Here is a 27,053-nt window from a genome sequence, read left to right as displayed (position 1 = left end):
AGGTGGGGGGATCGCTTGAGCCTGGGAGGCAGAGGTTACAGTGAACTGAGATCGCACCAGTGTGCTCCAACCTGGGTGATAGAGCAAGACCCTGTCTCAAAAATTTTAAAAGAGTATTAGGAGACAATGACTATGTATGTAGGTATAGTTTTATTTTTTTTAAACATATGAATTTGAGACCATGCTATATGTATGGCTAAAATATATTTAGAATTTTTTGTTTAGAGCAGGATTATTTGTATCAATAATAGTTTCTAAAAACCTGGATTCAACCAAAATACTTAACTAAAAGGGAACAAAAATATGGGCTATTATGCCAGTATTAATAATGACAAATCGTAGACTTAGCTTTTTCAAAGCTTGGCAATGACTTGGCAGTGAAGTAAATAATAAAAAGTCATGTTGATGTGATTTTTCTGTCCAGTAACCTCAGATAATAATTTAAATCCATCTTTACTATGTCTTCCTGATGAAAAAGTGAATGCTTTGGGCAAGAAAAACAGTATTCAGTGGTTCAGTGGGTGCTTTATTAGATGTAGTCACAACTCCATTATTCCCTTTCATGGTTCTCATGTTTTCAACATCATGAATGTTTCAGGACTTTTTTTTGTATTCCGATTATGTCATTTTTTTATTTGTCCTCTTGGTCCTATAATTCCCCCCTGCATCAGAACATTAGAGTCTACCTACTTTACTAGGAAGCAGTCTCAACAAGTTGAAAACATGAGTGGAAAAAAGTCATGTGCCAATGGAAGTGGGGCAAATATATAGAGTTTAAATTCTGCTGTTTCACTTAACACTTCCTCATAACATTAAATATTCTCCAAAATATGTATTTTTAATATGTTTAACTATTTTCCTATTGTTGGACATATAGGTTGCATATATTTATTTATTCATCGAGACAGGGTCTCACTGTGTCACAGGCTGGAGTGCAATGATGCGATCATGGTTCACTGCAGCCTTGGCCTCCTGGGCTCAAGTACATGCCTCCCACCTCTAGGCTAATTTTTTGACTTTTTTGGTAGAGATGGGGGTGTCACTTTGTTGCCCAGGTTGGTTTCAAACTCCTGGGCTCAAGAGATCCTCCCGCCTTGGCCTCCCAAAGTGTTGGGATTACAGGTGTGAGTCACAGTGCCTGGCCATATTACTTTATTATGGAATGAAACAAAATGTTAAAGATGACATATGTTAAGAGTACAATGGAGTTACATACCAGGTGCTGAAAAGACTTCTCAAAGTAGATGGCTGTGCTCGAGCTGATTTCTGATAGTTGATAGAGTGCTGAGTCGTTTCATTAAGAATGGAAGAGAGAGGGAGGGAAGAAGACAAAGTAGGAAAAACAGAAGGAAGACAGAAATAAAGAAGTGGGGGAAGGAGAAGAGAAAAAAGATGAAGAAAAAATCATTAGTATCATGCTTAGCAGCTGCTCAACATATACAGCGTTCTGAACCACCAGCCCATTTCTCCATCCCATCTTTAAAAGAAAGATCTTTCCAATGTAGTTCACTCTTTCCTTCAAAATGTTTTTTGTTGTTTGAATTTTACTATTTTTAGCTGATGAAAAGCCAAACAACTCATGGAAAACTTTCCTATGAGGTAGTAGGAGGAACCACTGAACAACATTCCAAATGTCTTATTTCAAGTGATTACACGTAAGATTTGTTTTTCTCCTACGCTCTTCCATTGGATAATGAGGAATATATACAGATGTTTATTTTGTAATGGCTCCAGCTCCTCTTGTAGATCCTATCATGGTGTATCCTCTAAAATCTAAACATACTTGGCAGGTGATTTTTCCTCTTTTGACCTCCCTCCTTTGAATGGCCAACGACAGAATATTTCCACTTCCTAAGTTTGGCTCTTTTACTTCTTTTTTCTTTCTTTTCTCCTCTCCCCTCCCCTCCCTTCCCCTCCCCTCCCGTTTCGCCTCCCTTCCCCTCCCCTTTCCCCGCCCCTTTCCCCGCCCCTTTCCCCGCCCCTTTCCCCGCCCCTCCCCTCCTCTCCTCTCCTCTCCTCTCCTCTCCTCTCCTCTCCTCTTCTTTTCTTTTCTTTCAAAAGGGTGTTACTCTGTTGCCCAGACTGCAGTGCAGTGCAGTGGCGCAATCTCGGCTCACTGCAACCTCTGCTTCCTGGGTTCAAGCGATTCTCCTGCCTCAGCCTCCTGAATAACTGGGATTACAGGTGCAGGCCACCATGCCTGGCTAATTTTTTTTTTTTTTTTTTGGTAATAGAGATGGGGTTACACCATGTTGGCCAGGCTGGTCTCCTGACCTCAAGTGATCCACCTGCCTCAGCCTCCCAAAGTGCTGGGATTGCAGGTATGAATCACCACGCCTGGCCCTTTTTTTATTTTTATTTTTTTTTTAATGAGACAGGGTCATACTCCATCACCCAGGCTGGAGTGCTGTGGTGTGGTCATGACTCATTTCAGCCTTGACCGCCTGGGCTCAAGTGATCCTCCCATCTCAGCCTCCCGAGTAGCTGGGAATGCAGGAGCACACCACCATGCCCGGTTAATTTTTGTATTTTTTGTTTTATTTATTTTTTTTCTGAGATGGAGTCTCACTCTGTCACCCAGGCTGAAGTGCAGTAGCACTATCTCAGCTCACTGCAACCTCTGCCTCCCTGGTTCAAGTGATTCTTCTGCCTCAGCCTCCTAAGTAGCTGGGATTACAGGCATGCGTCACCACACCCAGCTAATTTTTGTATTTTTAGTAGAGACAGGATTTCATCATGTTGGTCAGGCTGGTCTCGAACGCCTGACCTCGTGATCCGCCAGCCTCGGCCTCCCAAAGTGCTGGGATTACAGGCATGAGCCACCACATCCGGCAAATCTTTGTATTTTTTGTAGAGACAGCCATTTGCCATGTTGCCCAGGCTAGTCTCAAACTCCTGGATTCAAGGGATTCATCCACCTTAGCCTCTCAAAGTGCTGGGATAACAGGCACGAAGTTTGGCTCTTTTAAATATACCTGAATTCTCCTTCTCTAGTATCCCACTGTCTTCCTACTGAATACCATTTAAGAGTAAAATATATTGGAGATCCTCATTATTTCCTGCTAGTCTTCTAGCATCATTGATTTGCACAAAAGGAAATTACTTCCTAGACTGTTCTAGCTATTGTAGTTCCCCATAGTCTTTTCAGGTGGACCTAGTTCTTGCTCTAGTTTACTACAACAAGGTATATATTCTTTCTGTGCACCATTTTTCTTTTCTTTTTGAGACAGAGTCTTGCCATCTCAAAAGTGAGATGGAGTGCAGTGGCGCCATCTTGGCCCATGGCAGCCTCTGCCTCCCAGGCTCAAGCTATCCTCCTACCTCAGCCTCCCAAGTAGCTGGGATTACTGGTAGCACAGGCCACCGTGCCTGGCTTATTTTCATATTGTTAGTAGAGAGGGAGGGGGTTTTGCCATGTTGGCTGGGCTGGTCTCAAACTCCTGACTTCAAGTGATCCATCTGCCTCAGCCTCCCAAAGTGCTGGGATTACAGTGTGAGCCATCACACCCAGCTCTGTGCATAATTTTTCTTATCTGAAACATGGGTATAAATTTACCATGCTGCTTTCTGAAGGAGGCTGTGCTAATCAAATGGAATGTGTGTAAAACTTGCTTCAATGGTCAAAAGTGGTTGATGTCATGTTCATTACTAATAATATATATAAATAATGATAGCTGCCATTCAATTTAGTCTTTGATATGTACTAGGCCCTGTGCTAGGTGCTTTATTAACATTATCTCACTTTTAAAACAACTCTATTATTCACATTTTAGAGATTAGGAATTAAAGCAATTTACCTAATGTCATTCAGAGACAGAATTCAGGTCTGTCTGAATCTGTAGCCTAAGATTTTATACATTATATTGAATGCTTGTCAAGAATATTTATTGAATGTACAGTATGAAATGTGATAATGAAGTTACCTGAATAGTCTCCAAATAACAGCAATCTATGATTGCTTAGGTGGTTTCTCCACTATTGGTTTAGCCACAAGCTAGCATTAATAATAATAATTTTAAAATACCTTGTTTTTGTATAGCATTTACTGTATAGACATTTAATTCAATCAACACTGCATTAACCAGGGCAGATATTAACTTCACTTTGCACGTGGTAAAACGATACTTCTGAGAAGTTGATAGTCTTAGATCCCACAACTAGCTGAGTGCCAATGCCGGATCTTCCCTTTTTTATGTTCGTTACTGTAACTTTGTTGACCTGCAGTAGCTTTATTTTTATTTTCTTTTTAGGAAATAGAAACGACAGTCAATAGTAATACTTAAAAATATAATTATCTGACAGATCAGAAGTCCCATTTCAGTCATTCTTCAAGATATAATGTATGTATTATGTTAATTCTCTCATGCTAATGGTTTTTGTCCTTGGGGCTGTATTAGTTTTTTGTGGTTGCTGTGACAAATTACCACAAACTTTGTGATTTAAAACAATGTACATTTACTGGTCCACAATTTTTTAGGTAAGAAATCCAACACGTCTCTCACCGGACTAAAATCAAGGTGTTGGCAAGGCTATATTCCTTTCTAGAGATCCTAAGGGAATAATTCATTTCCTTGCCTTTCTAGCATCTAGAGACTGCCCATACTCCTTGGATCATGGCCCTTCCTCTATTATCATAGCTAGCAAAGAAGGGTCAAATCCATCTCACATGGCATCATTCCGATCTCCTGTTTTTCTTCCTCTTCCACTTTCATGGACCCTTGTGATTACATTGGACCCACCCAGACAATCCAGAATAATTTCCCTATCTTAAGGTCAGCTGATTAACAACCATAATTCCCTGTTGCTATGTAACATAATAATTTATTATGATTTATTATTTATTATTATGTTATAACATAATAAATTATTATGTTGTAACATAATAAATTATGTTGTAACATAATAAATTATGTTGTAACATAATAAAATATTATGTTGTAACATAATAAATTATTATGTTATAACATAATAAAATATGTTGTAACATAATAAATTATTATGTTGTAACATAATAAATTATTATGTTGTAACATAAATTATTATGTTATAACATAATAAAATATGTTATAATAAAATGTTGTAACATAATAAAATATGTTATAATAAAATGTTATAACATAATAAAATATTATGTTATAAATAACAAAATATTATGTTATAACATAATAAAACAGGTTTCAGGGATTAGGATTAGGACATGGACATCTTTGTGGGACTATTATTCTGCCTGCCACAGGGGCTCATTTATGTTTACAATGAAGGACAAAAGTGATTAGCATAGGTAGTTGCAGTGACTTTCTTCAGTGGTCTGTAGATCTGTCTCCATAACAGGAAGAAGAGAGCTGTTAAACTGTGGGTTGGTGAGCCAATGGGTTGGGCATGCTCACACACAAACTGCTTGGTAGGGAAAGGAGCAGGCGCATGAGCAAAGGATGGCCCTGGTGGCCAGGGTAAGGATTTTACTTTGTGCTGAGGCATTCTAGACGTTTTGGGTTTGGAAAATAAGTTTCAAATCACTGAGCTTGGCCAGTAAGGTTTTTCATAATATAGCCCTTGCTTTCTTTTCAAGTCTCAATGAGTTACTTTTTCCAGCTTAAACGAGATATTAAATATCAAAAACTTGGTATAAGGTAGATATATTAGTCAAGGTACTTAGTTATAAAAGCAAAAAACAAACCTACTTCAGTTAGTGTAAGCGGTAAAGAAACTTGTTAAAGAATAGTAGAATCTTGAGGGCAGGACAACCATGCCAGGTGGAGGAGCAGGAACAAAGTCCCAGTTTATATTAAGGAAGGCTTCAGGGCCTGGACACAAGCCTGAACATGGGATGCAACTGCTGGGCTCTCAGCAAGTGCTGCCTCTGAAGGCTGAATGCTTCCTTTCCATCCTGGTGAGAAATGATTCTTACCAGCACCTCCTTATTCATGTCACTCTTTTAATTTGATGACGTAGCTAGGTAGTTCTGATCAACAGAGTCCAAGTCCCATACCTGTATCCCACCCACAAACGAGGTTAAATAGGTGAGTTTTTGACTTCTGTACTGGAGCGGCTGGGATTCCAATGGTAGGGAATTCTCAAAATATATGAAAGTTGTTAAAAAGTTGCCAGAAAACATGACAAATATTCCAATAGTAGGTAGTCAATAAATAGTACCTCCCTTCTCCAGGGAGAAGAACATACTAGAATGGGTACATAAACATCCATTAACAGGTTAGGTGAGTGAAGTTCACTATGAAATTTTATTATGAAAACTTTCAAATACATACCAAGCTTCAACTTTTGTCAGCTGATGGTCTACCTTGTTTTAGCTCTACCTGTACTCATTCCTTCATTTCCCCTACCTCCACTATTGTGAAGAAAATCTCAAACATTAAATATTTTCAGTCATAAATGTTAACATGCATCTCTAAAACATGAAGATTGCTTATGAATTGTGGAGAAGTAACGTGGCATAACCACATTTCTGAGTTTAGATAAGGATTCATATTTTTCTTCAGGGCAGAAGTGTTGATCCAGTCCCCACTGTGTGGAAGATATAGTTAGTTCACATTCTTTAAGAGCTCACAACCCATTTATTTATTCATTTATCCATGCATTCATCCATGAAGCAGGAAAACAGGTAAGTAAGTACCAGCTACCTTTTCAACACTGGGCTCAACACAGATCAATCAAAATACAGTCACTGTTCTTAGGAAATTTTGATAAAAAGCAGATAAAGGCCTGAAGCATTAAACAACAAAGCTGAATATAAACCATTAGCAAGCAATAGACAGACATGATAAGGCAGTAGGTGAGTGATCACAAAATGAATTAAGAAATAGTAGGCAAAATTATCCACGTTTTTATAGCAGGTTTTTGATATGCTCATTCATAGTTACAGGGTTCATTTTGCATTGCTATAAAGGAGTACCTGAGGCTGGCTAATTTATGAAGAAAAAAGGTTTAATTAGCTCCCAGTTCTGCATGCTGTTCAAGCATGGCACCTGCATCTATCTTCTCAGCTTCTGGTGAGGCTTCAGGAAGCTTTTACTCATGGCAGAAGATGACGGAGCAGGTCGCATGGTGAGAGAGACAGCAAGAGAGAGAGGGAGGAATGCCATGCTCTTTTAAACAACCAGCTCTTATGTGAACAAACAGAATGAAAACTCATTCAGTACTGCAGTCAGGGCACCACACCATTCATGAGGGATCTGTCCCCATGACCCAAACACCTTCCGCTGGGCCCCACCTCCAACACTGGGGATCACATTTCAACATGAGATTTGGAAGGAACAAATATCCAAGTCATATCAGTTACTCCGCAGGTAGAAATGACATGGGTACTCAAGATAATTGAGTATCTTTGTGGATTATTCAATCACAGAAATTTGAAACAAATTGTAGAACAGAGAAAAATTTGCCCAACATATTTGTTAAACTTTCCTGTCAGGGCATTACATCAAAGCGCGTTCATCTCCTCAAACATATTGCCAATTTGTATTCAAATATGAAGTGGTATCTGGAATTATGTCAGTCTCTACGGCTGTACCTGTGCAACTTAAGTAATTTCCAAACCCAAAGAGGCACACATCTAACTCGTAATGGCTATAACAAGTATGTACGTGAAGAAGAAATACAACCCTTTACATTTATAAGTAAAACATGGATAAATACTACCAGAACTTAACTGAGTTTTTGAATTTTTATTAATTTCATAAGTATAGTCAATCTTCCACTCCTCTGTTTTTATCATTTTCAGTAGAAATCGAATTGCAAACAAGGAAAGAACTCTGTGGACTAGACAAGTTGGTCTAGTGCTTTGGGCAATAAGCTAAACCTCAAATTGCTTAACTCTGAGCATATTATGACATTCATCAGATAGCATATCTTAAATTGACACTGTGCAAGACACCTTGGGTGTGGGTGCTGGGTGGTATGAAGTTCTTTATTTCATGTAAAAAGCATGGGGTAAAAAGTTATCACCCTAAAAGTCAGGCTAGAATTTCTCAAGTATGGCAAATTAACATGAGAGGAACAGTGTTTTCTGAGTGATCAGGCACATGGCTCGTTTCTTTTGAAACCTGCCATTCTAAGTACAAGTCATTGACTTAGAAATGGATATCAAAGAGAAGGTCATAATAGTGATGAAGAAGCTTACACTCAAATCTTTTTAAAAAGAAACCCGAGAGCGGTAAATGTCAAGCCTGTAATCAGCACTTTGGGAGGCGCGGGCGGAGGCTGGGATCACTGAATGGAGACCAGACCATCTGTGCCGGTGAAACACGTCTCTACTAAAAATACAAAAACTGGCGAGGCGGCAGCGGTGGCGGCGCCTGTAATCCCAGCAGCTGGGAGGCTGAGCCAGGAGAATAGGCGTAAACCGGGGAGGCGGAGCTTTGCAGTGAGCGAAGATGTCCTGCACTCCAGCCTGGGCTGACTAAGCGAGACTCTGTCTCAAAAATAAAAATAAAAAAAAAAAAAAAAAAAAAATCTTTTTTAAAAACCTTCAACCGGTTACTGAAAATGAAACAAAATATCAAAGGTCTTCCTCTGCATGGGCAATCAGATAGGCGCTGCTATCATCATGGGGAATCTGTTTCCTTGAGATATTTTGTGTTTAAACTTCCTTGGAAGACGCTGTGAAAAGTGAAGAAAGGGATAAGAACTGCAGTGCCTTTGGCTAAGAAAAGTAGATTTGAAAGGGCTGTCGGGCCTATAAACGGACGACACTAGGACTCTGGAGGAAAATTGTTATTTACTGAAAAGAAATAATACTGAGTGGCTTTACCATATTCACTATGAACACAAGCTGGAGGCTGCTGATGTAATTATATTTTCATTGTGCACTTGACTCCTTATAATTGGAGGCTATACAGAAAAGAGTTGGCATAAAGGCCCAAGTGCTATTCTTTGACAGGTCTGATTATAAGGCTGGCATCTGTGAACTTAGGTTGTGGGAGGCTTCCCGTGATTAACTGGTAGAGTGGCTCACTGTACCTAAGCTATTTGAACAATGTGGTTATGGTGAACACGTGATTTTCTTGTGGGAATTTAAGGTTTGAGTATGTGCCAAGCAGAGGATGCCTACATGACTAGCCCCCAATAAAATCCCTGAGTGCTGAGTCTCTCCTGCTTGGTAATATTTCACAGGTGTGCTTTCAACTTATTGCCAGGGGAATTACATACATCCCATGTAACTGTTGAGAGAGGACTCTGGAAACTTGTGCCTAGTTTCCCCCATGCTTTGCCCCATGTGCCTTTTTCCTTTGCTGATTCTGCTTTGTATCATTTCACTGCAATAAGTCATGGCTATGAGTATGACTATGGGCCGAGTCCCTCAAACAAATCATGGGATGCTGCGTGGTCTTGGGAACTCCCTACACAGTGGCTCTGAAGAGAAACATGAGAGGATGATGGCCTTGAATTTTGGAATATTGCTTTTTTTTTTTTTTAGTACATTTGTTATATTTAGTAGGGTAGAGGCAGTATGCTATAGAGCAAACTTGTCTAATCTGTGGCCCACAGGCTGCATGCAGCTCAGGACAGCTTTCAGTGTGGCTCAACACAAATTCATAAACTTTCTTAAAACATGACATTATGAGATTTTCTTGCAATATTTTGTTTGTTTGTTTTAGCTCATCAGCTACTGTTAGTATTAGTGTGTTTTATGTGTGGTCCAAGGCAATTCTTCTTCCAGGAAATCCAAGAGATTGGACACCTCTGCATAAAGGGTGAAGTTGTGGGCCACAGCATGAAAGAAACTAAGGTTTGAATCCTAGCTGTGACTTAAGCAAGTGACTTTGTCACTCTAAGCTTCAGTTTCCTTACATGTAAAATGTAGACAGTGGTATTTATTCTGGAGATTAAATGGGATAAAGCTTATGTCTGTGTCTGTCATAGAGTCATAGTTCAATATTGCTGTTGTGAATTGAGGAAGATCATTAAGGTGTATCTTCAAATATTCTTCCAATTGATAACATTGTATCTGTGGTAGAGTCAACTTCAAATTATTTTTGATATTACAGAAAGATTGAAGAAAGAAAATCGTTTATATAATAAAGTTACATAATATTTCATCATAGAAGTATATTTTTTCACATTATAAAGCTAATATACACTTAGTATATAAAGCATTTAAATGATACAAAAATGTTAAAAAGTAGAAAGTGTAATTCCTCCAGAATTTTACATCCTGCCCCCATGATTTGGTGCTTATTCTTTGAGATTTAAGTGTATCTAGAAACACATTGTTTCTAGGCAAAAATAGAACACATTATTCATACTATTTTTGTATTCACCAATATACCTGGGCATTTAGCATTTTCACATTGTTACAGATAGAGTGACCTCATTATTTTTAAATGTGGCATAGTTTCCTATAGGTTGGGCATAGGGTAGTCTCTTTAGCCAGGCTCCTTGGTGGACCTTTTTAGTTCCAATCTGAAGTCACCATAAACAATGTTACAGTAAATAAACTCTACATTTTAGAAAACAGTTGCTACTTTCTCTACTCTTTGAGAAGAAATAATAATAGCATTTTTTAAAAGGCCTGGATAGTTTTTCTTAATGAAATTGCAAGATATGCTTCTTTAACCTGAAGATATGGGCTGAGGGACACTGAATCACTTCAACACTTGAAACTATGGCAGCTTCAGAACATAGATGAGCTTAGACTACCAAAGAAAACTAAAATGAAAAAACTGTGTTCAGTGTACACTGCTCAGGTGATGGGTGCACCAGAATCTCAGAAATCACCACTAAAGAACGTATTCAAGTAACCAAACACCACCTGTTACCCAAAGAGCTATTGAAATAAATACGGTGGGCGTGAGTGGCTCAAGTCTGTAATCTTAGCACTTTGGGAAGCTGACGTGGTTGGGTCACTTGAGGTCAGGAGTTTGAGACCAGCCTGACCAACGTGTTGAAACCCTGTCTCTACTAAAACTACAAGTATTAGCTGGGCGTGGTGGTGCATGCCTGTAATCCCAGCTGCTCGGGTCACTGGGACACGAGAATTACTTGAACTAAGAGGCTGTGCACTCTAGCACCACTGCACTCCAGCCTGGGCAATAGAGCGAGATTCTGTCTCAAAAAAAATAATAAATAATTACAAAGAAAAAGCTGTGTTCAAACTTCAAACTGAGACTATAAAAGTTTGGGCAGTTACTGTAATCTCCTTAAAAATTTGGCCAGAATGTACAGACCACGTTTGGATCCTGATTTGATCCAGAAATAGATGAGACAACTGGTGAAACTTGACCATTGACTTGCTATTTGAGGATAGGAAATAATTTTTAATAAATGTGTTAGGTTTGATAGTGATATTATGGTTATCGATCTTCAGAGTCCTTATATTTTAGAGAAACAATAAAATATTGCAGGATAAAATCATATGTCTGGGGTTGGCTTTAGAATCATCCAACTAAGGAGAACAAAATTGTGTGAGGTTGTGTGCACGGATGTGAGGGTGTGTGGGCAGAGATGAATTGTTGAAGCTGGCTCAAGGAGTTTCATTATATAATACTCTCTACATTTTTACATATATTGTGAAAATTTTCATAATAAGTTGAAAAAAAGAAAAAAAAAACAACTTAGTTTCAATGGCTAATTGTTTCTACTGGGGTGGAGAGAAGTCATGAAAAGGCCAGAGGGAAAAGGGTGTTTTTTGTCAGGGCTGACTAACCTTAGCAATGGATTTTCACTCCTGGCCTTAGTCCAGGGGTGAAGAGCTTTGGATTCTTAAGGTCACTGACTCATCGGAAGAAAAGAAACAAAATGAGGACATATGTTTTTAATTTTAAAAATTTAAAAAAAATTGTTTTTAAGACACTGAGAGCACTAACTTTGCAAATTTAAGAAATTAAGAAAGAAATCGCAGGATTTGAACCACTAAGTAATTGTGATAATAAGTTGATGTCTTTGAGTAAAAAAACCTTTCTTTCTTTCTTTTTTTCTTTTTTTTTTTTTTTTTTTTTTTGTGGCTGCTGGGCTTTCGCTACCTCTTTTTAACAGCACTGCCAATTTCCATACATATCCATCCTATCATGTACAGCCTTCGTGGGAGAGGAAATCCAGTGGTCTGCCTCTTACATTATAAGCTCCTTCTTCTCATGACCTGGCTGAGGGAGGTCACTGAGATTTTCACAAACGGTTTACCCCAGCAGTGACATCCTTGACCAGACTGTTCCTGCTGGGAAACCAATCCTTTGGCTCCCACTTACTAGTCGTTAGAGCTACCCCGGATCCTGCCAATCTCCAAGGCCCATTCTCTTAGTTTGCCTACAGATTCTCATTGCTACCAAGCTTCTTATACTAACCTGTCTTTTGCCGTAAGTAGCCAGAGTTGGATTTTTGCCATTAGTGAGCAAAAAGTTTATTCCTCTGTTGTGAGTTAAGGTCAATTAAATGCCATCAGAGAAAGAGGCTGTCAGCCAGAAAGAGGAATAGAAAGATTAAGGGAGCAGCTGGAGAAAGAGCAAAGACGGGGTTTGTAGGAGCAAAATTCAGCAGAAAGCTATAATAGATGAGGCACTGGAGAAAGACAGGAAGACCATTTTTTTTGCCCATCCTTTCTCTGCCTCTTAACAAGAAACCAGATTCCCCTCTACCACCTTACCCCAATTCCTTCCAAAGCCCTCTGTTGCTCTTCTTCAGATCCTACCCCTCCCACTCAAGGCTGCAAACTGTCCAGGGTCAATCAGTAGCTTCACAGGCACATTCCATCCCTGTACTTCCCCACCCAGCCAACCAGGAACCTCATCTCGGCTTACTTGCCATGTACCCCACCCCTGCCAACTCCCTGCCCAGCAGGGAGGGGCTGCACTCTATCTGCTGTTATCTTAGACCTGCTTTGTCTCTGTTTGATTAATCATCATAGGTTGAAATTCTCTGAGGATGACCTAAATAGAAAATTAAAACTTGTATCTTTTCATAGAAACTCTTTTGTTTTAGAGCTAGTCAAGGGTGGGTTTTGGAGGAGACAATGTCAACAATAACCCACAACCTTTGAACCAACTCAAAAATGCCCTTTTAAAAATATAGCATAAGTCTGTAAAGTAATTGCTTTTTAAGTAAACATGAATTTAAACAGCCAAGCAAATGTAGACCCTATTAAAATAATGTCCTCAGAGGCTACCAGGTTATTCTAACTATGCTGCTGTTTCTTCTCATATTTTTGAAACTCATTTCTGGTCATTTAGCATCTAAAGCCTGATTTTTCTCATTCAATGAATATGTTCTGAGTGTCTATCATGTTACAAACTTTGGGCCAGGGACTGGTGAAGAAGAGGTTATGGTTTTTAAACTCCTAGTCTCAGAAAGGACACAGATACAAAAGCACTTATAAAAAGCAAGAGATCCAGATAATGAATTTCTAAATAATCAAGTGCTAAGTGCTTTTACGACTGTTTACAGTTTGAAGGAAATTCTTTACTGCATCCAAAATTGAGCAAATGGACATTCTTTTTTTTTTTTTTTTGAGATGGAGTCTCACTCTGTTGCCCAGGCTGAAGTGCAGTGGCATGATCCCGGCTCATTGGGACTACAGGTGTGTGCCACCACACCCGGCTAATTTTTTTGTGTGTTTTTAGTAGAAAGAGGGCTTCACCATGTTGGCCAGGCTGGTCTTGAACTCCTGACGTCAAGCGATCCACTTGCCTTGGCCTCCCACAGTGCTGGGATTACAGACATGAGCCGGCCTCAAATTGACATCTATCCTCTAGCACCTAGATTGTGGTTTCCAGACACCTTTTCTAACAAGAGGAACCAAAACTTTTAGGAGAAATAGCTGATTCAAGGTGTCGGACAGAAAATATAAAAGAACATGAAGTATCTTGTTATAGGAGAGGCAAGTAAATATCAAATACTATTGGGGTCATCTCAAAATGACTCACCAGGGCCAGCTTGAAAAACTTCCTACTTACCACCTCGCACCTGTTAGAATAGCTATTATCAACAAGATGAAAGGTAACAATGTTGGTGAGGATATAGAAGAAAGGGAACCCTTAAACTGCTGGTGCAAGTATAAAATAGCACAGCTGTTATGGAAAACACTACGAAGTTTCCTGAAAAATTAAAAATAGAGCTATCATATGACCCAGTAATCCCATTAATGGGTATATATTCAAAGGAATTGGAGTGAGTGTGTCAGAGATATTTGAAAAGAGAATATCTGCACTCCCATGTTTATTGCAGTATTAGTCACAATAGCCAAGATATGGAATCAACCTCAGAGTCTATCAGTGAATAAAAGGATCGGAAAAATGGAATACTATTCAGCTTTAAAAAAGAAGGAAATGCTGTCATGTGTGACAACATAGATGAAAATAGGGACATTATATTAAATGAAATAAGCCAGCACAAAAAGACAAATACAGCATGATCGCATTTATATGTATGTCTTAGTCTGTTTCATATTGGTATAATAAAATATCATAGACTGGTAATTTATCAACAGGAATTTATTTCTCATGGTTCTGGAGGCTGGGAAGTTCAAGATAAACACTGGCAGGTTTGATATATGGTGAGGACCCAATCTCTGCTTCCAAAATGGCAACTAGTTGCTGCATCCTTTGGAGGGGAGGAACACTGTTTCCTCACATGGCAGAAGAGCATAGGAGCAAGAGGACTCTCTCTTCAACCCTGAGCTCTTTTATAAGTGTGCGAATTCCATTTGTGAGAGCAGAGCCCTCATGACTGAATCACCTTCCAGAGGCCACAGCTCTTAATACTGTTGCATGGGGATTAAGTTTCAACATGAATTTTGGAGGGAGCACCGTCATTCAACATAGCAATATAGGATTTTAAAAATTCAAACTCAGTGGGGCGCGGTGGCTCACGCCTGTAATCCCAACCCTTTGGGAGGCCGAGGCGGGTGGATCATGAGGTCAGATCCAGACCATCCTGGCTAACACGGTGAAACCCGTCTCTACTAAAACATACAAAAAATTAGCCGGGTTTGGTGGCGGGCGCCTGTAGTCCCAGTTACTGGGAAGGCTGAGGCAGGAGAATGGCATGAACCTGGGAGGCGGAGCTTGCAATGAGGGGAGATCACGCCATGGCACTCCAGCCTGGATCAAGGCAGAGAGTAGAGTAATGGTTACCAAAGGCTAGGAGATAGGCGAATTGGGAAGATGTTAGTCAAAGGATATAAAATTTCAATTGGACAGGAGAAACAAATTCAAGAAATCTATTGTGCATCGTGTTCACTATAGTTAAAATATACTTGAAAATTGCTGAGATTAAATTTTAAGTGTTCTCACCACAGAAAATAAGTATGTGAGGTAATCCATATGTTAATTAGCTCTATTCAGCCATTCCACAATGTATGCACATATCAAAACGTCATGTATACTCTAAATATACACACTTTATTTGCCAGTTAAAAAATAGGCTTCTCACTGACCAAAATGGGATGCTATGAGCACTAATACAAGTAATGAGTGGATTCAAACTCATCAAATATGTTTAACACAATATGTTCATAATGTAACTAAAACAAATTAGAGGGTCATAGGAAACCAACTCCTTATTTTGAAAAATGATTAAAGAAAAAATATTATGTATTCTTTGCAAACTGTACAACTGGGTAAGCAAGTTGTAGGTAAAGGGAAATTTATCTTAGGATGATAGTTAATGTATGAAAAAGAAGTGATAGGGTTTTGCCCTTTTACAAGCCCCTAATGAAATAATAGATCATAGAATTGAACATTAATGGTTGGCAACATCAAACACAAAAAGAATTTGACATCATGGGCATCCTGATAAATGCCAAATTATCATTTGGCTGCCTCTAGGGACAGATGTCAGAGATAGAGCAAGGGAGATTTGACTTGACCTTAAATACCCTCTTTTTTTCTTTTTTTTGAGACAGGGTCTCGCGCTATCGCCCAGGTTAGAGTGCAGTGCTTTTCTCCATGCTAGGTTATTATATTTGTTATTTTTTTCTCAATTAAAATTTTGTTTGTAAAAATAATACAATATTATTTTAGGAAATTTGTAAAAATATAGGACAGCTTAAAGGTTTAAATATACATCTTAGAAGGGATGACATTCACTGAACTTGTTTATTCCTAGGAGCCAGGATAGAAAGCAGGCAGTGTAATGAATAATCAGTATTTGTTAGATGCTCTCTTTGTTTTTGTGATCTGTATCTTCAAATAGGTTACCCCAGCCAGTAGGTTATTCATTCAGTTTAGCTGAAGTGGGTGGCAATATAGTATGATAATAAGGGTTTTGGGTTCTATTTACTGCAAACCACATAGAAAGCATTTGTAGGGCAACTACTATGTTTGTAGTGAGGTGCTGTAGGGAAGATTATGGTCATGACAACTAGTGCCGTAGGGAAGATTATGGTCATAACAACCATTCAACAAATACTGAAAGTGTGCCTGCTAGGAGCCAGCCATCATTGTAAGCACTGTGGATACAGGGGTGAGTGTGGCAAAGTTCCTTCTCGTGTGGAGCTTATGATACAGTGAGACGGGATGGGCACGGTGGTCCACACCTGTAAACCCAGCACTTCGGGAGGCTGAGGCAGGCGGATCACCTGAGGTCAGGAGTTTGAGACCAGCCTGGCCAGCATAGTGAAACCCCGTGTCTACTAAAAATGCAAAAATTAGCTGGGTGTGGTGGCATACATCTGTAATCCTGGTTACTTGTGTGACTGAGGCAAGAGAATCACTTAAACCCGGGAGGCAGAGGTTGCAGTGAGCCGAGGTCATGCCATTGCATTCCAGCCTGGGCAACAAGAGCGAGACTTTGTCTCAAAAAAAAAAAAAAAAAAAAAATGCAGTGGGACAGAAAGAAGAAAGATAATATGCCTTCCCGCGCCCCCTCCCCCCCCACACAATATAATGTCAGATACTGACTAAAAAAAGCTGAAGAAAAAGCGGAGTATATAGATATAGGGCTGTTGCATTCCAGTCTGGGCAACAAGAGTGACACTTTGTCTCAAAAAAAAAAAAATACAGTGGGACAAAGAGATAACTCACACCACCCCCCCCCCCACCCCCCAACAATTTAATGTCAGATATTGATTTTAAAAAGCTGAAGAAAAAGCGGAGTATATAGATATAGGGCTGTTATTATCACATACTTAAGCTTATGTGGCAAGTGTAGTATGAGAAGCTTTATATTCATAACCTCATGTAAACCCCATAACCTACATAGAGTAGGAGTCATTATTTCTCTGTTGCAGATGTAGAAAAGAGACTTTAAGAGGTGAAGTTCATATATCAAGTAAATGGAAGAGGTATTGTATTTAAGAGCCTTTCCCTCTCTCTTTTCCAAATTTCCTCTGGATCTCTCTCCTTTTCTCTCCCTCTTGTTCTCCCTCTCTCTCAATTTCAAAACTTAACGTATTAATCAGTATGATGGAGGCACAGTAGAAGATGGAAGGTCATGTTAATACATGAAGAATGACCTCATTCTCAATAACAATGGTCATGTTATATAATCTGTCTCAATTTCCTCTTCTGCAGGATACCTGCTACATAGTTTTTAGGATGACTTGAGAAAATATGTATAAATCAGAAGGAACATACCTCTTATCAAAAGTCCTCAGTACATATTATATTGCTAAATATAATTGATGGGCATGTGGTGAGGAAACTGATAAATAATTGGGAGTCGGCGAACTTTCTAAGAGGTACAGGTGGGGCCTGATACCCAAAGCATAAGTATATGGAGTAGATTGGGAGAGGCCTCAGTGTTTGGAGAAGGATTAGGAGGACACCAAAGCAAACCTTTGGTAGACAGTGTGAAGAAAGATAGCACCTCGATATTCAATACAATTGTTTTCCAAAGGTCAACAGCCATGAGTGTTGTAGGTTGCTTTTTTGATCAATGAGAAGAATCTCAACTGTTGCTTCAATAGTGGTTCCTCAAATTGCCTGACAATCCAACTTACCTGGGAAACTTCTTACAAAGACACATTCAAAGTTCTGTGTCTTCCAAGGTGGAAATTTCCATGGTGGGGAAATTTGGGGGACCACTGGTATAAAAGGAACAAACCCATTTGTTCACTGGTATAACCCCAGAACCTAGAGCAGTGCCTGGCATATGTAGAATATTCAACTAGTGTTTGTTGACTGAACCTCCTTTATATTTTCCTCCTTCCTATCTTCCTTTTCTTTTCCCCAAACACATAGGACATTCCCCCAACACCTGTGAAATGCTCTGTGACTGCCCTGCATCTTCCCAGGGGTGGATTCTGTGTAGAGAAAAAAGAAGTCACTTTGTCTTTGTTGATGGGATTTAAGGGGGCATGGTCAAGCCTGCTTGCTCCAAACTCTTCCTCGCTGTGTTTGCTAGCATACCAGCAACATCCACATGGCAGCTATTCTGTGTTGAGATCATGTGTTTCCTGATAGCCTCTATTGCTACTACATAATGCATTGCACTGAGAAGGACAGTGACTGGGTGAAATCACTTTAACTCTTCCTAGCTTCTCACTCATTTGCGCAGATTAGGCCACGAGAAGGCTTGCTGCCACTTTGAGTAGCAGAGGGGCCAGGTCCTGAAGGAATGAGACAGGGCAGTATTGATGGGAAACAGCAGGAAGGAAAAGTCCCAGGGCTTAGGGGTAGCAGACTAGGAGGAGTACCCAGAAAGATGGCTGGTGTGGAGGGAGCTTTTGGGGGATGGTGGGTTAGTGGTAGTGAGCATTTGACGAGTACGGAGAGGTGTTCCCACTTAAGAGAGACATTCCTGAGCAACACTTTGAGTTAGGTTGGTAGGGTGTTATTAATGGCTCCAAGTGCTTGGTACACAGTTGACTTACCTGCTGAAACACTTGCTGAGTTAGCGGTTCAATTTCACAGATGTTTTTAAGTCTTGGGTATGCAGAGAGTGATCTGTGTGTGACTGTCATGGAGCATGGCGTTCCAAGGAGACAGAGTCACAGGTTTTCACCCTTTCTAGCACTATGTGAGCTCTGATGATTGTTTCCTCATGTGAATTTAGTGATTCTTCCCCTGACCTTGGGTGTTTTCCCACACACATGCACTGATCAGCACTTAGCTGACTGTTTGAGGGGGACCTTCTGCAGGTCTTCAAGTTCTCCCAGGGAGGCTCTCATGTCTTTGGTACTCTGCCCTAGGCACTCTAGCCATCTCACTCTCCAGACTCGTGGCTATCTCCTCAGCTCCAGGACACCTCCACAAAGGTGCCTCTTCCCTGCCCTGTGACCTGAAAAAACTTCCTCCAAATAGTATACTGGGGCAATCATTAGCTCACCTCATTTATTTCCTATTTCTTGGAGATCACCATTCTTCATTGTCTAATTTGTTCTAAGAATCGCTGTTTCATGTATTTGTCTTTTTGTTGTTGTTGTTTCAGAGAGGAGGATAAATCTGTTCTCTCTTACTGCATTTTGGCCAAAAATGGAAATATATGAGTCATTCTTAATGCTTTTGTTTTCTACTCACTTTTGGTTTTATTAATTGACTAAAACTAACTCCAATGACTAACGATGTTGGATACTTTTTTATGTGCCCACTGGCCATGTGTCTATTCAAATCTTTTGCCTGTTTTTTAAAATAGACATTTATGACGAAATGTCTATTCAAATCTTTTGCCTGTTTTTTAAAAACTTGTGTTGCTTATATTTTTATTCTTGAGTTGTAGAAATTCTTTGTATATCTGCCACCTTTTAAAATATGTAATCAGTTTAGTAATCAATTTATTACACAGATTAGCTCCAGAGGAGCAATTGGATCTTTAAATCTACACAAGTATTTCTATCAAATGGATTTTCACCCTTATGTACACTTAGACCTAAGCGATTAAGAGCGTAAGAAAAATAAGAGCTAGTTTGGGCAGACACCAAGCTAGCTGCAGGAATTTTTTTTTTTTTTCATACCCCAATGGCGCCTGGAATCACAGCAAAACAGAACTGTTCACTCCCCTGGAAAGGGGGCTGAAGCTAGGGAGCCAAGTGGTCTGGCTCAGTGGGTCCCATTCCCATGGAGCCCAGCAAGCTAAGAACCACTGGCTTGAAATTCTCACTGCCAGCACAACAGTCTGAAGTTGACCTGGGAAGATCAAGCTTGGTGGGAGGAGGGGCATCAGCCATTACTGAGGCTTAAGTAGGCAGTTTTCCCCTGACAGTGCTAAGGAGGCCTGGAAGTTTAGACTGCACAGAACTCAACACAGCACAGCAAAACAGTTGTGGCCACACTGCTTCTCTAGATTCTTCTTCACTGAACAGGGCATCTCTAAAAGACAGGCAGAAGCCCCAGTCAGGGACTTATAGATAAAACTCCTATCTCCCATGGGACAGAGCACCTGGGAGAAGGGGTGGCTGTGGGCGCAGCTTCAGCAGACTTAAACGTTCCTGCCTGCTGACTCTGAACAGAGCAGTGAATCTCACAGCACAGCTCTTGAGCTCTGCCAAGAGACAGCCTGCCTCCTCAAGTGCATCTTGACTCCCATGCTTCCTGACTGGGAGAGACCTCCCAACAGGGGTTGACAGGAAACTCATGCAGGAGAGCTCTGGCTGGCATCAGGATGGGGCACCTCTGGGACGAAGCTTCCAGAGGAAGGAGCAGGCAGCAATCTTTGCTGTTTTGCAGCCTCCACTGGTGATACCCAGGCAAGTAGGGTCTGGAGCGGACCTCCAGCAAATGGCAGCAGACCTGCAGCAGAGGGGCCTGACCATTAGAAGAAAAACTAACAAACAGAAAGCAACAACATCAGCATCAACAAAAAGGACCCCCACACAGAAACCCAATCCAAAGGTCATCAGCCTCAAAGATCAAAGGCAGATAAATCCACAAAGATGAGGAAAAACCAGCACAAAAACACTGAAAATTCCAAAAACCAGAATGCCTCTTCTTCTCCAAATGATCGCAACTCCTCCAGCAAGGGCACAAAACTGGATAGAGAATGAGTTTGATGAACTGACAGAAGTAGGCTTCAGAAGGTGGGTAATAACAAACTCCTCTGAGCTAAAGAAGCATTTCTCATTCAATGCAAGGAAGCTAAGAACCTTGACAAAAGGTTACAGTAACTGCTAACTAGAATAACCAGTTTAGAGAGGAACATAAATGACCTGATGGAGCTGAAAAGCACAGCATGAGAACTTCATGAACCATACACAAGTATCAACAGCCAAATCCATCAAGGGGAAGAAAGGATATCAGAGATTGAAGATCAACTTAGTGAAATAAGGTGTGAAGACAAGATTAGAGAAAAAACAAAAAGGAACAAACAAAGCTTCCAAAAAATATGGGACTATGTGAAAAGACCAAACCTACGATTGATTGGGGTCCCTGAAAGTGACAGGGAAAATGGAACCAAGTTGGAAAACACTCTTCAGTGTATTATCCAGGAGAATTTCCCCAACCTAGAAAGACAGGCCAACAATCAAATTCAGGAAATACGGAGAACATCACTAAACTACTACTTGAGAAGTGCAACCTCAAGACACATAATTGCGGATTTCTCCAAGGTTGAAATGAAGGAAAAAATGTTAAGAGCAGCCAGAGAGAAAGGTCAAGTAACCTACAAATGGAAGCCCATAGACTAACAGCAAATCTCTCTGCAGAAACCCTACAAACCAGAAGAGGGTAGGGGCCAATATTCAACATTCTGAAAGAATTTTCAATCCAGAATTTCATATCCAGTCAAACTAAGCTTCACAAGTGAATGAGAAATAAAATGCTTTCCAGACAAGCAAATGCTGAGGAATTTTGCCACCACCAGGCCTGCCTTACAAAGAGTTCCTGAAGGAAGCGCTAAATATGGAAAGGAAAAAGCAGTACCAGCCACTGCAAAAACACATCAAAATAGAAAGACCAATGACACTATGAAGAAACCGCATCAACTAATGTGCAGAATAACCAGCTAGCATCATGATGACAGGATCAAATTCACACATAACAATATTAACTTTAAATGTAAATGGACTAAATGCCCCAATTAAAAGACACAGACTGGCAATTGGATAAGGAGTCAAGACCTGTTGGTGTGCTGTATTCAGGAGACCCATCTCACATGCAAAGACACACATAGGCTCAAAATCAAGGGATGGAGGAATATTTACCAAGCAAATGGAAAGCAAAAAACCCACAGGGGTTGCAATCCTAGTCTCTGATAAAACAGACTTTAAACCAACAAAGATCAAAAAGGACAATGAAGAGCATTACATAATGGTAAGGGGATCAATGCAACAAGAAGAGCTAACTGTCCTAAATATATATGCACCCAATACAGGAGCACCTAGATTTATCAAACAAGTTCTTAGAGACCTACAAAGAGATGTAGACTCCCACACACAGTGGGAGACTTTAACACCCCACTGTCAATATTAGATCAATGAGACAGAAAATTAACAAGGATTATATTCAGGACTTGAACTCAGCTCTGGACCAAGTGAAACTAATAGACATCTACAGAACTCTCTACCCCAAATCAACAGAATATACATTCTTCTCAGCACCACATAGCACTTATTCTAAAATTGACCACATAATTGGAAGTAAAACACTCCTCAGCAAATGCAAAAGAATGGAAATCTTAACAGTCTCTCAGACTCAATCAAATCAGAACGTAGGATTAAGAAACTCACTCAAAACCGTACCAACTACATGGAAACTGAACAACTTGCTGTTGAATGACTACTGGGTAAATAACGAAATGAAGGCAGAAATAAAGATGTTCTTTGAAACCAATGAGAACAAAGACACAACATACCAGAATCTCCGGGATACAGCTAAAGCAGTCTAAAGAAGGAAATTTATAGCACTAAATGCCCAGAAGAGAAAGCAGGAAAGATCTAAAATCGACACCCTAACATCACAATTAAAAGAACTAGAGAAGCAAGAGCAAACAAATTTAAAAGCTAGCAGGAGACAAGAAATAACTAAGATCAGAACAGAATTGAGGGAGATAGAGACACAAAAAACCCTTAAAAAAAATCAATGAATCCAGAAGCTGGTGTTTTGAAAAGATAAACAAAATAGACCACTAGCTAGATTAATAAAGGAGAAAAGAGAGAAGAATCAAATAGACACAATAAGAAATGATAAAGAGGATATCACCAGTGATCCCACAAAAATATAAACTACCATCAGAGTACTTATAAACACCTCTACACAAATAAACTAGAAATCTAGAAGAAATGGATAAATTGCTGGACACATACACCCTCCCAGTACTAAACCAGGAAGAAGCCATATCCCTGAATAGACCAATAACAAGTTCTGAAATTGAGGCAGTAATTAATAGCCTACCAACCATATAAAACAAGGCCAGATGGATTCACAGCCAAATTCTACCAGAGGTACAAAGAGGAGCAGGTGTACCATTCTTTCTGAAACTATTCCAAACAACAGAAAAACCTATCACATTTGATGTACTAATAGCTCCAATCCATATAAATGTTGTCCAGTTAAACTTAGACCTTAAAATACAGGATGTGGGTAGAGTTTAATCTGGTTGGTCATAATTTTTACCTAAGATGTAGCTCCTTTGCAATAAAATGAATACAGAAACAGCTTCAGTTCACTTTACTTTTCACAACTGTCTTGACTATAGATGGATTCTACTGATAAACAGTTTCCTACAGGTGAGTAGAGCTTTTCTCCTCCATCCAAGCACACATCATACCCACCACCCCTCACTGTTATCCAAATTTAAGTCAATGAGGAAAGCTTTTAGTCTCACACCTAGGCTATGCCTGTAGAACTGGCTTGTCACACACACACTTCTCTGCTAGGAGGCAATGTTGGTACAGATGTACAGCATTTCTAGTATGTTGTTCCAAGTATGTGCAACATGCAGCATTGCTGTATCAGGTTGTATATACAGGGCAGGGTGAGGTATGTACTCATGGAAGGCAGTAAAATGGAAATCAAAAGAACTTTTTTTTTTTTTTTTTTTTTTTTTTTTGGAGACCGGGCCTTGCTCTGTCACCCAGGCAAGAGTGCAGTGGTACTATCATGACTCACTGCAGCCTTGAATTCCTGGACTCAAGGGTGCCTCCCACTTCAGCCTTCTGAGTAGCTGAGACCAAAGGCACATGCCATTATGCCTGGCTAATTTTTAAATTTTTTTGTAGAGACAGTGTCTCACTACATTGTCCAGGCTGCTTTTGAACTCCTGGGCCCAAGCAATCCTCCTGCTTTAGCCTCCCAAAGTATTGATATTATAGGTGTCAGCCATTATGCCCAGCCTAAAAGGACTTTCTCTTTGAGAGTGCCCCTGTCTTTATTTGTAGAGGATATTCAATTTCTTTAATTACCTGGCATACTTTGAGTCCATCCCTGAGCTATTCTGCTATACTTTTCTCTATCCTTTCTGTAGATCTCAGCAACCTCAGTCACTAGAGGATCATGTGGATTGGAATCACACAATAGGGAACAAATGTTCAAGGGTACTTTTGAAATAGTGCTGGAGACCACTGTGACCATAGAATATCAAAACACATGCTGCCATTACTGTTACTATTTGGATAATACATTCCTGTAAATGCAACCTTAGGGGGTTTAAAGGGGTAGTCTGTTGGGAAATGAATTGCAAGAAAAAAATTCCACGCTGATAGGGACTGTCACTTCACCTCTTATTGCAGCTTGCCAGTGGGACATGCCATCTCCAACAGGACTGGCTGAACACTCTGCTGGAACGGGGGGTCCTGTGCCAGGTCATTCAATTCCTTGTGGGTTCTCTTTGGAGCTTTGGTGGGAGGCAAGTGGTGTTCCCTCCAACCCCTGGGACCAGGATGAGGACAGGGAAGGGGCGGGTGAGGGAGCCTGAGGCCACCTCCCAGCTGGAGAAAATGGGGAGTTGGGGTGAGGGGGTCCGGGGAGACAGGATGAGGGCTGGGGATGCCTGCTGAGTGGCCACCATGTTACTCTGGGCGGCCCCTTTGTGCACTGCAGCAGCTTAACTAACTCCCTTTTCTCTGGTAATATTTGTTGCTTAAAAGAGGATGGATTTATCTTTCTCTTAGTTAATATGTTAATAATTAATATGGCTATATCAGCTTTCTCTTGGTTAGAATCTTTTTCTATATCTTTCTCATATAGTAGATACAAGCATATAAACAGGCATATTTCAGGCTCAGGTGTATAGAATTGATCATAATATTAACTATACTATTGTGGGTCTGTTTTATGTGTATATAATCTGTTGTTTTTGCTAGCTCTTGTTCATTGTGCCTTGGCTGTTTAATTATTTTGTACCATGAGCTGCTTCATGGTTTGGAATTTTACTTACAGAAATTCTCGTTAGCTAGCTTAAAGATGGGGTCCTTCAAAGAGAATTTTCCCCTTCTCCTACGTTTACGGGAACTGTTAGTCCAGGGGCCTCTAAATTAAATGTTCAGCAAGACTTTTCTCCAGTTCTCTCAGGTAATGTAAATTCAAGCTACAAACACTCATAAAGACTAGATTTCTCTGGTTTTTAGTATTTAGAAGGCTGTTTCTTTTCTCGTTTCTGCTTAGCACTAAAATTTGAGCTCATAGATTTTCTTTTCTTTGGAGCTGGAGGTAAGAAGGGAGAGGTGCAGTGTTGGAGACTATTATGGGTTTATTTCTAGTTCTTTCTAAAAATAGATGGTTTAACCCATTATGATCCCAACTTTTTTTGCGGAAGATCTCCTTTTAGACACAGTTTAATTTTGCTGACCAGTAATGATTCAGTGAGGGGAATTTTGCTTTCTTTTAACAGACTCCACAACGTGGGCAGACCCTGGGCTGTGTCTTCGGTGCCTTTGAGGTCATAAAATACAAAGCTCAATCTCTTCTTCCTCGCTTCTCTCATTTGACAAACGGCTGGCTCCAGGCCTCTCACAGCTTCCCTACAGTGACTCGTCTTCACTTAGTCCCTGATTTGAGAATTCCTTACTTTCTTACTTTCATGGGCTCTTTTAAGATTTTCATCAGTTTTTTTTTTTTTTTTTTTTTTTTTTAGTTGTTTTAAACAAGAGAATCTGTTGATGTATTTAGCTCACCACCTTACTGGAAACAATCTAAATTTAGTAGATCACACTTCAAACTCTGTTGAATTGCTTCTTTATGCTTTTTCCTCTTAGGTAATTATATCTCAGTATATTACAGTCATGAATATTTGTTTTTTAGAAATTCCAGGATATAAATTTGTTTTTTATAAATTCCTAAATTCCAGGAAAAGACACTGGGAGGGTGGTATGCTCTGGTTGGTAAGTGGTAAACATTTTAGTTCCAAGCTTGAGTCAGCGTCTTTAAAAGGATATCACAAAGTTCTGAAACAGATACCACAGACTCCTTAAATCTGTCAGCTTGAAACTGCACATGAAACTGCCCATTTTCTATTTTTAGCTTTTATTTCCATTCAGTTTATCTTTTGCATTTACTTCTGTTGTTTATATTTCTGCTTTAGTAGCTTTCTTCCAAAATCAAAATCATACAAACAAACTGTAGTGAGTTGAGTGCCCCCGTCCCCAAAGCTATGTTCACCCGGAACCTCTGAATCTGACCTTATTTGGGAAAAGGAACTTTGCAGATATAATTAGGCTAGGAATCTCAGGATGAAATCACCCTGGATTATCTGGGTGGGACCTAAATCCAATGACAAAGTGTGTGTCCTTATATAAGAGGAGAAGACACAGGGAAGAAAAAAAAAACCCCAGAAAAGATGATGTGAAGATGGAGGTGAATAAGGCAATGCATCTATAAGCAAAAGAATGCTGAGGATTTCCAGCACCCACCAGAAGCTAGGAGAAAAGCCAAATCAGGTTCTCTCCCAGAGCCTCTGGAAGGAGCCCACCCTGCTGCCACCTTGATACCATGTTCTGGCCTCTTGAATTGTGAGAGAATAAATTTCTATTGCTTTTTTAAGGCACTCCATATGCGGTCATCTGCTATGGCACCTTCAGGAAACTAATCTACAAATTTATAAATTCCCTCTGCCCTAGTAATTTTTAAAAGTTTGCAATCTAGTTTTCCATCAAGCATGATCAAAGAATGACAGTCAGATGAGAGAACTGGATTTAGAACGTCTCTGGAGGCTGGATTTCAAGAGTTTCCTGGTTGTGAGGATCAAATACACTGTATGTGCTTAAAGCATTTAACAAATGTGAGAGCTTCCGTAAG

General features: G+C 39.9%; 1 protein-coding gene and 1 pseudogene across 3 annotated transcripts in view; one reads left to right on the top strand and one right to left on the bottom strand.

Annotated features, from left to right (window-relative positions):
• The window catches only part of LOC101007063 (cytidine monophosphate-N-acetylneuraminic acid hydroxylase), a 351,297-nt gene that overhangs the window by 232,139 nt on the left and 92,105 nt on the right, over positions 1–27,053 (top strand). The window lies entirely within an intron of this gene.
• LOC108585386 lies at positions 24,216–24,643 on the bottom strand (annotated as a pseudogene).

Source organism: Papio anubis, chromosome 6, assembly GCF_008728515.1.
Source record: "Papio anubis isolate 15944 chromosome 6, Panubis1.0, whole genome shotgun sequence".
NCBI lineage: Eukaryota > Metazoa > Chordata > Mammalia > Primates > Cercopithecidae > Papio > Papio anubis.
Note: the sequence above shows the minus strand (reverse complement) of the source record. Positions and strands in the feature narration are given on the sequence as shown.